Source organism: Hyperolius riggenbachi, chromosome 12 (genome assembly GCF_040937935.1).
Source record: "Hyperolius riggenbachi isolate aHypRig1 chromosome 12, aHypRig1.pri, whole genome shotgun sequence".
In the NCBI taxonomy this organism is placed as follows: Eukaryota; Metazoa; Chordata; class Amphibia; order Anura; family Hyperoliidae; genus Hyperolius; species Hyperolius riggenbachi.
The window spans coordinates 2,995,756-3,008,062 of record NC_090657.1 but is presented as its reverse complement, the minus strand read 5'-3'; positions in this window follow the sequence as shown (position 1 = coordinate 3,008,062).

Below are 12,307 nucleotides of genomic sequence, written 5' to 3'. Positions count from 1 at the left end.
CCACAAACTTCCACCTGTGAAAGTTCAATGGAACAGCCAGAAATGTTGTGCCCGGATTCACAACCATTGTCTGAGGAAAATTCACCACTCACTGAAATGCAAAGCGAGGACGAAGACACCTAAATCCCTGAGCAATGTGCGCAGGAAGTGGAATTGCAGGAGGTCTAACGAGAACATCTTGAAGACATGGGAGAGAGGTGCGCAGAGGGTGTTCTGGGGAGCTCTACTCCACTGCACACAGTCACAGATGAGGAGATGGAAGAGGAGGTTTTGGACAATGTGGACACAGACCCGGATTATCAAGTAGAACCTCGGCGTCGGGATAGCAGTACAGATGAGTCTGCTGAAGAACCCACTGCTGCAAGAGTTTGCCGTGTGCCACAAAGTAGGCGGGGAATTTCGGACACAACAAGCGTAGAAGTGAGACGCAAAAGAGGCACAAACCAAACTCGCCAGCAAAGCAGGAGCTCCAAAGTCTGGGCTTTCTTTGAAGACTGCAGGGAGGATGTTACCATGGTGATTTGCAAGGTGTGCAGGACCCGACTGAGCAGGGGGAAAAATATCAACAACCTCTCCACCACCAGCATGCGCCGCCTCATGCTAGCCAAACATAGCACTCTGTGGTCAAACGCGCAAGGCCAGGGTACCGGCTCGCTTCCAGCCCCCAGCAACACTGCCTCCGTTGTGGTCACCAGACCCTCCTCAGCAGCAGCCCAGCCATTACGTGGTACACAAACATCCGTAGTAGACGACAATTTCAGTTTACACAACAGTGCTCTTGATGTTTCCCAGTCTTCAACAACGACGACAACAACCAACTTCCCTTCAGTGTGCGATCCTACGGTTCAGTTGTCTGTCCTGGAGATGTTTGAGCGCAAGAGAAAATTGCCAGAAAATGACCCCCGGGCCGTGGCACTAACAGCCCGCATAGCCAAGTTTCTGGCCTGTGAAATGCTGCCATATTGAGTGGTGGAGACAAGCAGCTTTAAGTGCATGATGGCGCTGGCCATCCCACGTTATGTGGTTCCCAGCCGCTACTCTTTTTTGCGCGGTGTGCAGTGCCAGCATTACATGAGCACGTGGTTAGCAAAATAACCCGAAGCTTGAAAAATGCAGTTGCCTGCAAGGTTCACCTCACCACTGACACCTGGACGAGTGCGTTTGGCCAGGGTCGATACATCTCCCTTACGGCACACTGGGTGAACCTTGTGGAGCCTGGCAGTGACTCCTCCTCACCGGCTACGGTGCGGGTGTTGACCACGCCACAAACTGCTGGACCGGCGTCCCTCAGAGTCGATGACAGCACCTACCTCTCTGACTCCTTCTCCTCCAACGCCTCTCAAAGCTGTACCTCATCCGGCATTGGTAACCCAGCAATAGGATCGTGGAAGCTGTGCAACACAGCTGTTGCCATGCATCAGCAAGCCTTACTGAAGCTGATCTGCCATGGAGATAAGCAGCACACAGGTGAAGAAATTTGGAAGGGAATCAAGGAACAGACCGATTTGTGGCTGGCACCGCTGGACCTGAAACCAGGCATGGTTGTGTATGACAATGGGAGCAATCTCATTTGTGCTTTAAAGTTGGCTAAGCTGAGACACATCCCTTGCCTGGCCCACGTTATGAACCTAGTTGTTCAGCGGTTCCTGAGGACATACCCAGGCATGGCAGATCTTCTGCTGAAGGTGCGACGAGTGGCCAAATATTTCTGAAAGTCCAGTACCACTTCGGAGGGACTTGCCAAGATGCAGGAGCGGTTCAATCTACCGAACCATCGCTTGGTGTGTGATGTACCACACGATGAAATTCTACGCTGCACATGCTAGCACGCTTTTGTGAGCAGAAGAGTGCAGTGGTCCAGTACATGACGGCGTGGTACCGAGGCACATCCGGACAGCTACCAAGCTTCTGTGCATCTGATTGGGCCACCATGTTGGACCTCTGCCAAGTCCTCCAAAATTTCGAGCAATCCACGTTGCTTGTGAGCGGTGACAACTCTTCAGTCAGCATTACAATACCACTGCTGTGTTTACTGAAGAAATCAATGTTGCAGATCAAGGAAGCCGCAGTCAGGATGCAAGTGGGCGAATCTCAAGAGGACAACTATCAGCGTGATGATGATACCAACATCAGGCAATCTGCCTCAGGAAACGCTGGTCCCAGCTATGCTGAAGAAGAAGACGAGGAACAGCTGGAGTTGGAGCAGGACTTGGATGCCCCCACTGCCGAGGGACAGAGCGGTGCACGCTGGACTTCCATGATTCAGCGGGAATGGACAGCAGAAGAAGACGAGGAAGTAAGTAGGCGACAGCGTGATGCTGGTGATGATGATGGTGCATCACAACAATCAAGCTCAGAAGAACATGAGGATTCTGTTAGGACTGTGGCAGACATGGCTCAATTCATGCTAGACTGCATTGAATGCAACCCGCGCGTTCTTCGAATTCTAGACGACGTGGATTACTGGGTTTATACCCTTCTAGATCCACGGTACAAAAGACAATGTTCCTAAACTGATTGGACAAAGTGTCAGACAGGTCAAAATAGAAGAATACCAGCAGGCCCTTGTGGAAACATTAGAGAGGAGATTGACATCCTCCTCCTCCTCCTCCTCCTCCTCTAGCCAGTTCCACACCGACAGCCTGACTTCCGCAAACCCAGGACGAGGAGGGGAACAAAGAACACAAGCTGCAGCTAGTGCCCACAAGGGAATGGTATTGGCAGTGTCCTTGGAGTGGCAAAATTTTCTGACACCCATGCAGCAGCCCACAGAACAGCAATTGTGCAGTTCCGCCTCCAACACCGATCGCCTGCAGAAGATGGTCAAGGACTACATGTCAGATGGCGTAGCCGTGTTGAACAATCCATCTGCACCCTTCAATTATTGGGTCTCTAAATTAGACACCTGGCATGAACTGGCAATGTACGCAATAGAGGTGCTGGCTTGTCCTGCAGCCAGCTTTATGTCCAAACGCTGTTTAAGTGCTGCTGGAGGCATCGTTACAGATCGGCGTATCCGCCTCTCCACAGCAAATGCAGACCATCTGACACAAATGAAAATGAATCAATTGTGGATTGGAAACGACTACGCAACACTCCCCGACCAAGGACTATGAACATCTGTGATGGGTTAGCATTGCCACTTTCCGGAATATCTCATTTCTATTATATTTATCACTGCATGGTGACAAAATGCTTTGCTTTGAAAATACTACAAGATTGTTGTTACCTGTGCCAAAAAAACCTGACATTTTACGCATTTTAGACATTTTTTTCCTTTGAAACTTTAAAATCGATTTTCTCAAAAACTATAAGGTCTTTTTGAAAAAAATATTTTCCTCTTATACCCACCCCCCCATCCCCCCTGTCCACATACCCTGAAATTTTGGTGTATGTTGCATGTAAGGAGGCTTTGCAAAGCAGGAATGTTCGGGTCCTCATTGACTTCCATTATGTTCGGGATTCGTCACGAACGTACCGAACATCGGGACACCGTTCGGCCGAATGTTTGCGAACCCGAACATCTGGATGTTAGCCCAACACTACTTACAACCTCTCCTCAATTGGAATGATTTATTCGACCCCTGGGGAATTTTGCACGGCCCACAAAGGGATTATACATTCTATTCTTCAGTACATGGATCGTACTCCAGAATAGATTTCTTCCTGGTAGACAGAAGTTTGCAGCAGCGGGTTGTAATGTCAGATATCGGAAATATCCTTTGGTCAGACCATGCCCCAATACAGATAAAAATTGCAACACTTTCTCCTAGATCTCCCAACCGACAATGGAGACTCAATAACTCCTTGCTTGCAGACCCAGAGGATATCTCCTATCTGAACAAGGAATTATCTGACTTCTTCAAGGTCAACCAAACTGAGGAAATCAATATTTCCATGGTTTGGGCCTACCATACGGCGTTCATAAGAGGCCTTCTGATCAAACTGGGAGCATTCAAAAAGAAAAAAAAAAACTGATGAATAACAAAATTTTGGACACATCAAAACATTAGAAAAAGCTCACGAACTAAATCTGAATAGGGAGACAGGAAAAAGCTGTTTGCCCTTAGACTGAAAGCAAAAAACCTCCTTACCAATGAATTTGACCTACTACTGCAAAAAAATAATTACTCATTACGCTTATTCTAATAAAGCAGGAACAAAACTGGCTAATACTATTAAAAGTAAACTTAGTAAAACCAGAATAGCCTCGGTTATACACCCTCTTTCCGGGGAAAGAATGACTGACCCCACAAAAATTGCCAATGCTTTTAGAGATTTTTATAACCAACTATATAACCTTTAGCAGGACAAGCACACTATACAACCCAATCCCCTTTCAATCTCAACCTTCCTTGACTCAAACTCCCCAGGCTAACAATGGACCAACTGGAGACCCTAAATAGTCCCTTTACCTCTGAAGAAATTACATCAACCATTTTAGGCCTTCAAAATAACAAAGCCCCAGGCACAGATGGCTTGACAAATGAATACTTAAAATCCTTCCACCTCACATTAGTGCCAATTTAGAACAGCCTATTTAATAGTTTCCCCAATTCAAATCCCATTTTGCCAGAGTTTTTATCCGCAAACATATCTATTATACCAAAACCTGGGAAAAACCCAGAATTAACGGCCAACTATTGCCCAATATCGCTGCTTAATGTGGACATCAAACTTTACTCAAAAATATTAGCTTCTAGGATTATGAAGATTTCTTCAACTATCTTAGCAAACGACCAAGTAGGCTTCACCCCAGGCCACCAAGCGACGGATGGCACTAGAAGGATGATTAACATAATCAAACACTTAGAACTCGGTGGAAGGCCTTCTCTGCTCCTATCACTGGATGCAGAGAAGGCCTTCGACAGAGTACATTGGGCTTTTTTAGAAGCAATACTCAATAAATTTGGGTTTCAGGGAAGAATAAACGCCATCCTATCATTATATACCTCTCCTTCGGCAAAGGTAAATGCTTTCTATCAAGTAGCTTTAATATACCATATATACTCGCAAGCAAGCCGACCCGCATATTACCCGACACCCCCCCCCCCCCCCCCACACACACACACACACACACACACACACACACACACACACACACACACACTCTTACCTGAAAAACCAGGAAAAAATGATTGACCCTCATATAAGCCGGGGGTAGGAAATGCTGGCAGCATGATCCCCCCCCCCAGTGTGTCCCAGTATAGCTAGTATAGTGCCCAGTATGGGTAGGTAGTGCCTCAGTATAGCTAGTATAGTGCCCAGTATAGCTAGTATAGTGCCCCAGTATAGCTAGTATAGTGCTCAGCATAGGTAGATAGTGCCCAGTATAGCGCCCCAGTATGTGTAGGTAGTGTCCACCCATCCCCACCGCTGCTATTAGCTTACCCGGCGGCTTCAAATATTCCCCTCTCAGTCTCCAGCACGGGCATGTAAATTCACAGCAGCTCGCCCCACGGCGGCTGCTGTGTGATGACTGAGGAAGCCTAGAGAGAGTGGCTTCCTGTAGTGGCAATGTGTATCGCCGTTACTATGGAAACCACTCTCCCTACAGCTTCCTCCCTCATCACACAGCAGCCACCGTGGGGCGAGCTGCTGTGAATTATTTACATGCCCGTGCAAGAGATGGAGAGGGGAATATTGGAAGCCGCCGGGTAAGCTAATAGCAGCGGGGGGGGGGGGGGGGAGGTTGCCTACTTGGACCAACATGACTCGCAAGCAAGCCAACCCCCCAACTTTTGGCCCACTTTTGGGGGGGGGGTCAAAAATTCGGCTTACTTGCAAGTAGATACGGTAACAAACGGGACCCATCGGGGTCGCCCCCTGTCACCGGTTATTTTTACCTTAACCACTTGCCGACCGCCCCCAGCCGATGGGCGGCGGCAAAGACTGGGCCCAAACGACCGCAATACGCCCATCGGCGGGGGCAGCTGCGGGAGTGGCTATGCGGCGATCGCGTCATTCGTGACGCGATCAGCCGCCGGGGACTGGCTCCGCCCACCGCTCGTAGTAACCCGCCGGCCGTTCGGAAGCGCCGGCGGGTTACTAGCACCCGGATCGCCGCATTTACATTGTATAATAGGCTTTGTAATGTATACAAAATTTGCAGATGCTTATACCCCTGATCAGTCATTTTGAGAAATTTGGTTTCCAGACTACTCACAGTTTTGGGCCCGTAAAATGCCAGGGCAGTATAGGAACCCCACAAGTGACCCCATTTTAGAAAGAAGACACCCCAAGGTATTCTGTAAGGTTTATGATGAGTTCATATAAGATTTTATTTTTTGTCAAAAGTTAGCGGAAATTAGATTTTTATTGTTTTTTTCACAAAGTGTCATTTTTCACTAACTTGTGACAAAAAATAAAATCTTCTATGAACTCACCATACCCCTAACGGAATACCTTGGGGTGTCTTCTTTCTAAAATGGGGTCACTTGTGGGGTTCCTATACTGCCCTGGCATTTTAGGGACCCTAAACCGTGAGGAGTAGTCTAGAAAACAAATGCCTCAAAATGACCTGTGAATAGGACGTTGGGCCCCTTAGCGCACCCAGGCTGCAAAAAAGTGTCACACATGTGGTATCGCCATACTCAGGAGAAGTAGTATAATGTGTTTTGGGGTGTATTTTTACACATACCCATGCTGGGTGGGAGAAATATCTCTGTAAAAGGACAATTGTGTGTAAAAAAAATCAAACAATTGTCATTTACAGAGATATTTCTCCCACCCAGCATGGGTATGTGTAAAAATACACCCCAAAACACATTATACTACTTCTCCTGAGTACGGCGGTACCACATGTGTGGCACTTTTTTGCACCCTAAGTACGCTAAGAGGCCCAAAGTCCAATGAGTACCTTTAGGATTTCACAGGTCATTTTGCGACATTTGGTTTCAAGACTACTCCTCACGGTTTAGGGCCCCTAAAATGCCAGGGCAGTATAGGAACCCCACAAATGACCCCATTTTAGAAAGAAGACACCCCAAGGTATTCCGTTAGGAGTATGGTGAGTTCATAGAAGATTTTATTTTTTGTCACAAGTTAGCGGAAAATGACACTTTGTGAAAAAAAACAATTAAAATCAATTTCCGCTAACTTGTGACAAAAAAAAAAATCTTCTATGAACTCACCATCCTCCTAACGGAATACCTTGGGGTGTCTTCTTTCTAAAATGGGGTAATTTGTGGGGTTCCTATACTCTCCTGGCATTTTAGGGGCCCTAAACCGTGAGGAGTAGTCTTGAAACCAAATGTCGCAAAATGACCTGTGAAATCCTAAAGGTACTCATTGAATTTTGGGCCCCTTAGCGCAGTTAGGGTGCAAAAAAGTGCCACACATGTGGTATCGCCGTACTCAGGAGAAGTAGTATAATGTGTTTTGGGGTGTATTTTTCCACATACCCATGCTGAGTGGGAGAAATATCTCTATATCTCTATAAATAGACAATTGTGTGTAAAAAAAAATAAAACAATTGTCATTTACGGAGATATTTCTCCCACCCAGCATGGGTATGTGTAAAAATACACCCCAAAACACATTATACTACTTCTCCTGAGTACGGCAATACCACATGTGTGGCACTTTTTTGCAGCCTAACTGCGCTAAGGGGCCAAAAGTCCAATGAGCATCTTTAGGCTTTACAGGGGTGCTTACAATTAGGCACCCCCCAAAATGCCAGGACAGTGAACACACCCCACAAATGACCCCATTTTGGAAAGTAGACACTTCACGGTATTCAGAGAGGAGCATAGTGAGTCCGTGGCAGATTTCATTTTTTTTGTCGCAAGTTAGAAGAAATGGAAACTTTTTTTTTCTTTTTTTTGTCAAAGTGTCATTTTCCGCTAACTTGTGACAAAAAATAAAATCTTCTATGAACTCACCATGCCTCTCACTGAATACTTTGGGATGTCTTCTTTCCAAAATGGGGTCATTTGGGGGGTATTTGTACTATCCTGGAATTTTAGCCCCTGACAGGTGCGCAGAACAGTCAGAGATGCTTGAAAATGGGAAAATTCACTTTTGGCACCATAGTTTGTAAACGCTATAACTTTTACCCAATCCAATAAATATACACTGAATGTTTTTTTTTTATCAAAGACATGTAGCAGAATAACTTTCGCGCTCAAATGTATAGGAAATTTTACTTTATTTGAAAAATGTCAGCACAGAAAGTTAAAAAAGTCATTTTTTTGCCAAAATTCATGTATTTTTTGATGCATATAATAAAAACTAAAACTCGCAGCAGCAATCAAATAGCAGCAAAAGAAAGCTGTATTAGTGACAAGAAAAGGAGGTAAAATTCATTTAGGTGGTAGGTTGTATGACCGAGCAATAAACCGTGAAAGCTGCAGTGGTCTGAATGGAGAAAAAGGCTCTGGTCCTTAAGGGGCGAAAAGACTGTGGTCCTGAAGTGGTTAATCATGGAGGCAGTAGCGGAAAATTAAGAAGCACACCAGCTATTAAAGGAACTTCAATAGGTACAGACACATTTCTAATAAGCATGTTTGCGGATGACGTCATTCTCTCCCTAGAAGATCCTATCAACTCACTCCAGAAAACTATAGAAGTACTACAAGAATTGTCTGAGGTTTCATTATATAAACTCAATAAATCCAAATCAATCCTAATGGGTTTAAACTTACCAACTTATGTTAAGAATGAGATCAGCTCTAAAGTCCCATTCACATGGTCTGACGGATCAATACAGTATCTGGGAATTCAACTTGCTGCAAACTCCCGCAATCTATTCCAACTTAATGATATCCCTTTACTAACAAAAATCAAAAAATGAATGCTCCAAAATTTCTAAAAACATGCTATCTTGGACAGGTAGAATTGCTGCACTAAAGATGTTCATAATAACCCAAATCTTATACCTCTTTAGGACAGTACAAATACCTGTAAAGAAAAGCTTCTTTCTGGATATCACAAAAATAATAAATAACTTTATATGGCAGGGGAAGAAGCCTAGACTATCTAAACAGTCTTTGACGACCCCCCCCCCCCCCCCAAAAAAAAGGAGGTATTGGAGCCTCATGTATATGGTCTTACTACCTAGCAGCCAACCTAGAACCTCTAAAATTCTGGTGAAATAATACTCAACAAAAAACATGGGTAAAAAATTGAATCTAAGATCACTACTAGGCACCCAAGGGAAGTTTTATTAGCCATGGCATTAGGCCACTAACCTCCACCCTCAATTTATCCACCGGTCAACGCCATGCATAAAGCATGGAAACACTATTTGAAGTCCCCCCCCCCCCCAAACAAAACCAACTCAGCAGCGCTAAGAGTGCCATGATCTACTTTATCAATGTTCAGCCCAGGATTAAATACCTCTCTGTGGAATGACAATGGAATTAACTGGTTAACTGAAATACTCCATGAAAGGAAAATGCTGCCATTTGGAAAACTGCAAATACTATTTAGACTCCATCCAAACTACTTTTTTCTATACTATAGAATAAAGTACATAGTCTCCTCTTTACCAAGGACCACAGTTTATATAACTGACCACCATATCTTTTTTTTTTTTACTTTCAAAAGAGTTTTATTGAGAAAAGTATAAATTGAAGTACAAGTTATACATAAAGCTAAACAGGAATACTTATAGACATGTTCATATAGTCTGAGCTAATTATACACCTATTCTGTATGTAAATCGTGCTGCAAATTTGCTCTTAGCTTGAATACAGATTTATACATACTTTTAGATTGCCCATATATTGGGCTCAATTTTACCATAAATGGTAGAATGCTCTCTGTGTCCATTAGAGCCAGTCACTGGCCCATTAGGAAAAAGTGAGAGTCCTCCTTCTGACCGGTTGGTGGTCTAATCTATATTCATTTTAAAAAAAACTCGAAATTAACATCAACGGAAACATTAAACCTAATACATCCTTCCATTTTTCCTATTGTAAAATTCTTGATAATAACTATACTTCCCTACAGGAGATTCAAAATATTGCTTGGACATTTTTAGTATATCTGTCAGTTCCTATTTGATCTCCTTCCTACCCTTGATGTGTGTTAGGAGGTGGATGCCATATTTAGATTGTAACCATGGGTTCCAAATCTCCAGAAATTGTTGTGTGTTTTCCTGCAAGAGATCTGTCAAATACTCGTTTAGACAAATATTGCTAACTTTGTTCAAAAGAGTATCCCAATCAATCCTATCCTTCTTCCAGTTCTTTGCCACCTGTAGTCTTGCAGCTGTTAGAATTTTTTGCAGGAGTATATTTTCTTTGTTTGTGAGTAAAGGCAAGAACATATCTAAGAGTGCGTTTTTGGGGTGTTTTATGTAAGGGTTTACCTATTATTTCCGATCCTAGTGCATAAATCTTATCCCACCATTTAGATACTGTTACATTTCCACCAAATATGGTAGAGAGAACCTGATGAGCCACAATCTCTGAAGCAGGTAGGGGAGGAGGACTTGGAGAATTTGGCAATTCTCTCAGGAGTAAGATATGTTCTAAATAGGATTTTTAAAGAAGTCTCCGTAAGTCATATGTTTCTAGAGCATCTCGAAGTTTTATCCGAAAAAATTTTTCCCATTCTTCCCTTGAGATAGTCAGACCCAAGTCCTTCTCCCAATCCAGCTGGTATTTATGTTTGTAGGCGGTCTCGTCTACCTGTAGTAGAGAATACACTACGGATATGGCTTTCCCAAAGAGATTGTGGTTCTTATATGCTCTCTCCAAGGTCGTGTGTCTATGCGTTAAAGGAAATTGTCCCCAATTCTTTATGATATAGGCTCTTAACTGCATGTATCTAAAGAATTCATTCCTAGGAATGTCCCAATTTTCAATTAGATCTTGCCATGAAAGAATATGTCCCCCTGATATATCTGAAGGTCTGTTGAACCCATTGTTTATCCACCATACATAGTTTCTCTCAGTTTCCCCCGGCTTAAAGGAGGGGTTATGGTAGAAGGGAGATAAAATAAAGGGTTGGTTGATTCATTTGAATTTGTATTTTAATTGGTTCCAGAGTTTAAATGCTTCCTGGGTGATAAGAGACCCGTTATTGATTATATATCTTTTGGGATGCTTGTCCACCATACCATATCTTGAATTTTATAAGGGTGTAGGAGGACATTTTCCAGTACTCTCCATTTCGCGTCATATTCTCTAAATGAAGCTCCAAAAAGCTGAGAGGTCCTTGCGGCCTCTAGATATCTATTGAGATTCGGTGCTCCCATCCCTCCCTTTTTTTTTGTGATACTGCATTATCCTGGCCTTGATTCTGGGCTTCTTATAGAGCCATATAAATCTTAAACATTCCTTCTGTAGGGCTTTAATTTGTGCTTTGGGAATTAAAGTTGGGATTGATCTAAATAGGTATAATAATTTGGGTAATACTACCATTTTTACCGTGTTTATTCTTCCTATCCAGGATATTTTTAATTTATCCCATCTGATTAGGTCCGACTTTATCTGATTTATTAATGGTAAGTGGTTATGTTTATATAAGGAATCTATGGAGTTAGTGATCTGAATTCCCAGGTATTTTAAAATATATTTTTTTCCATATAAAAGGGAAAATTTTTCTTCAATCTTTCTTCCTCTAAAGAGGGAAACAATATTGGAAGAGCTTCTGTCTTGTCTTGGTTAGTTTTTAATCCTGAGTCTGTTGCAAAATTACCCAGAGTTTTAAGAACATTCGGTACTGAGATGAAGGGGTCTTCCAAAGTCAGCAACAGATCGTCTGCAAAAGCAGAACACTTGAATTCCAAACCTTTAATTGTCGGGTCTTTAACTGAAGTATTAGATCTTATTGATTCCAGAAGGGGTTCAAAAGCCAAAGCGAAAAGGGCTGGTGATAGAGGACACCCCTGTCTTGTTCCCCTTTTTATCTGGAAATTTTCAGATTCAAATCCCGCTGCTAAAATGGAGGCAGAGGGATTTGAGTATAGGTTCCTTAGTGTGTTGACAAAGTCTCAGTGGAATCCAAATCTATGCGATGTTGCATACAGGTATGACCAATTCAAGGAGTCGAAAGCTTTTTCAATATCCACTGCTAACAATAGTAGTGTTTTTTTGTAGTGCTGAGCCCTCCATATTAAGTTACACATTTTTCTAATATTATCTGGCCCTTGGTGGTTTCTAATAAAACCTACTTGGTCTGAGTTTATTATTTGGGGCAGGAATTTGTTGATTCTATCAGCTAATATTTTTGTTAGAATCTTATGGTCGACAATTATCAATGATATGGGCCTGTAGTTTTTGCATATATTTACATCCCTGTTTTCTTTTGCCAACACTACTATTGTAGCCTTGTTAGATTCCAATTGTATTTTATT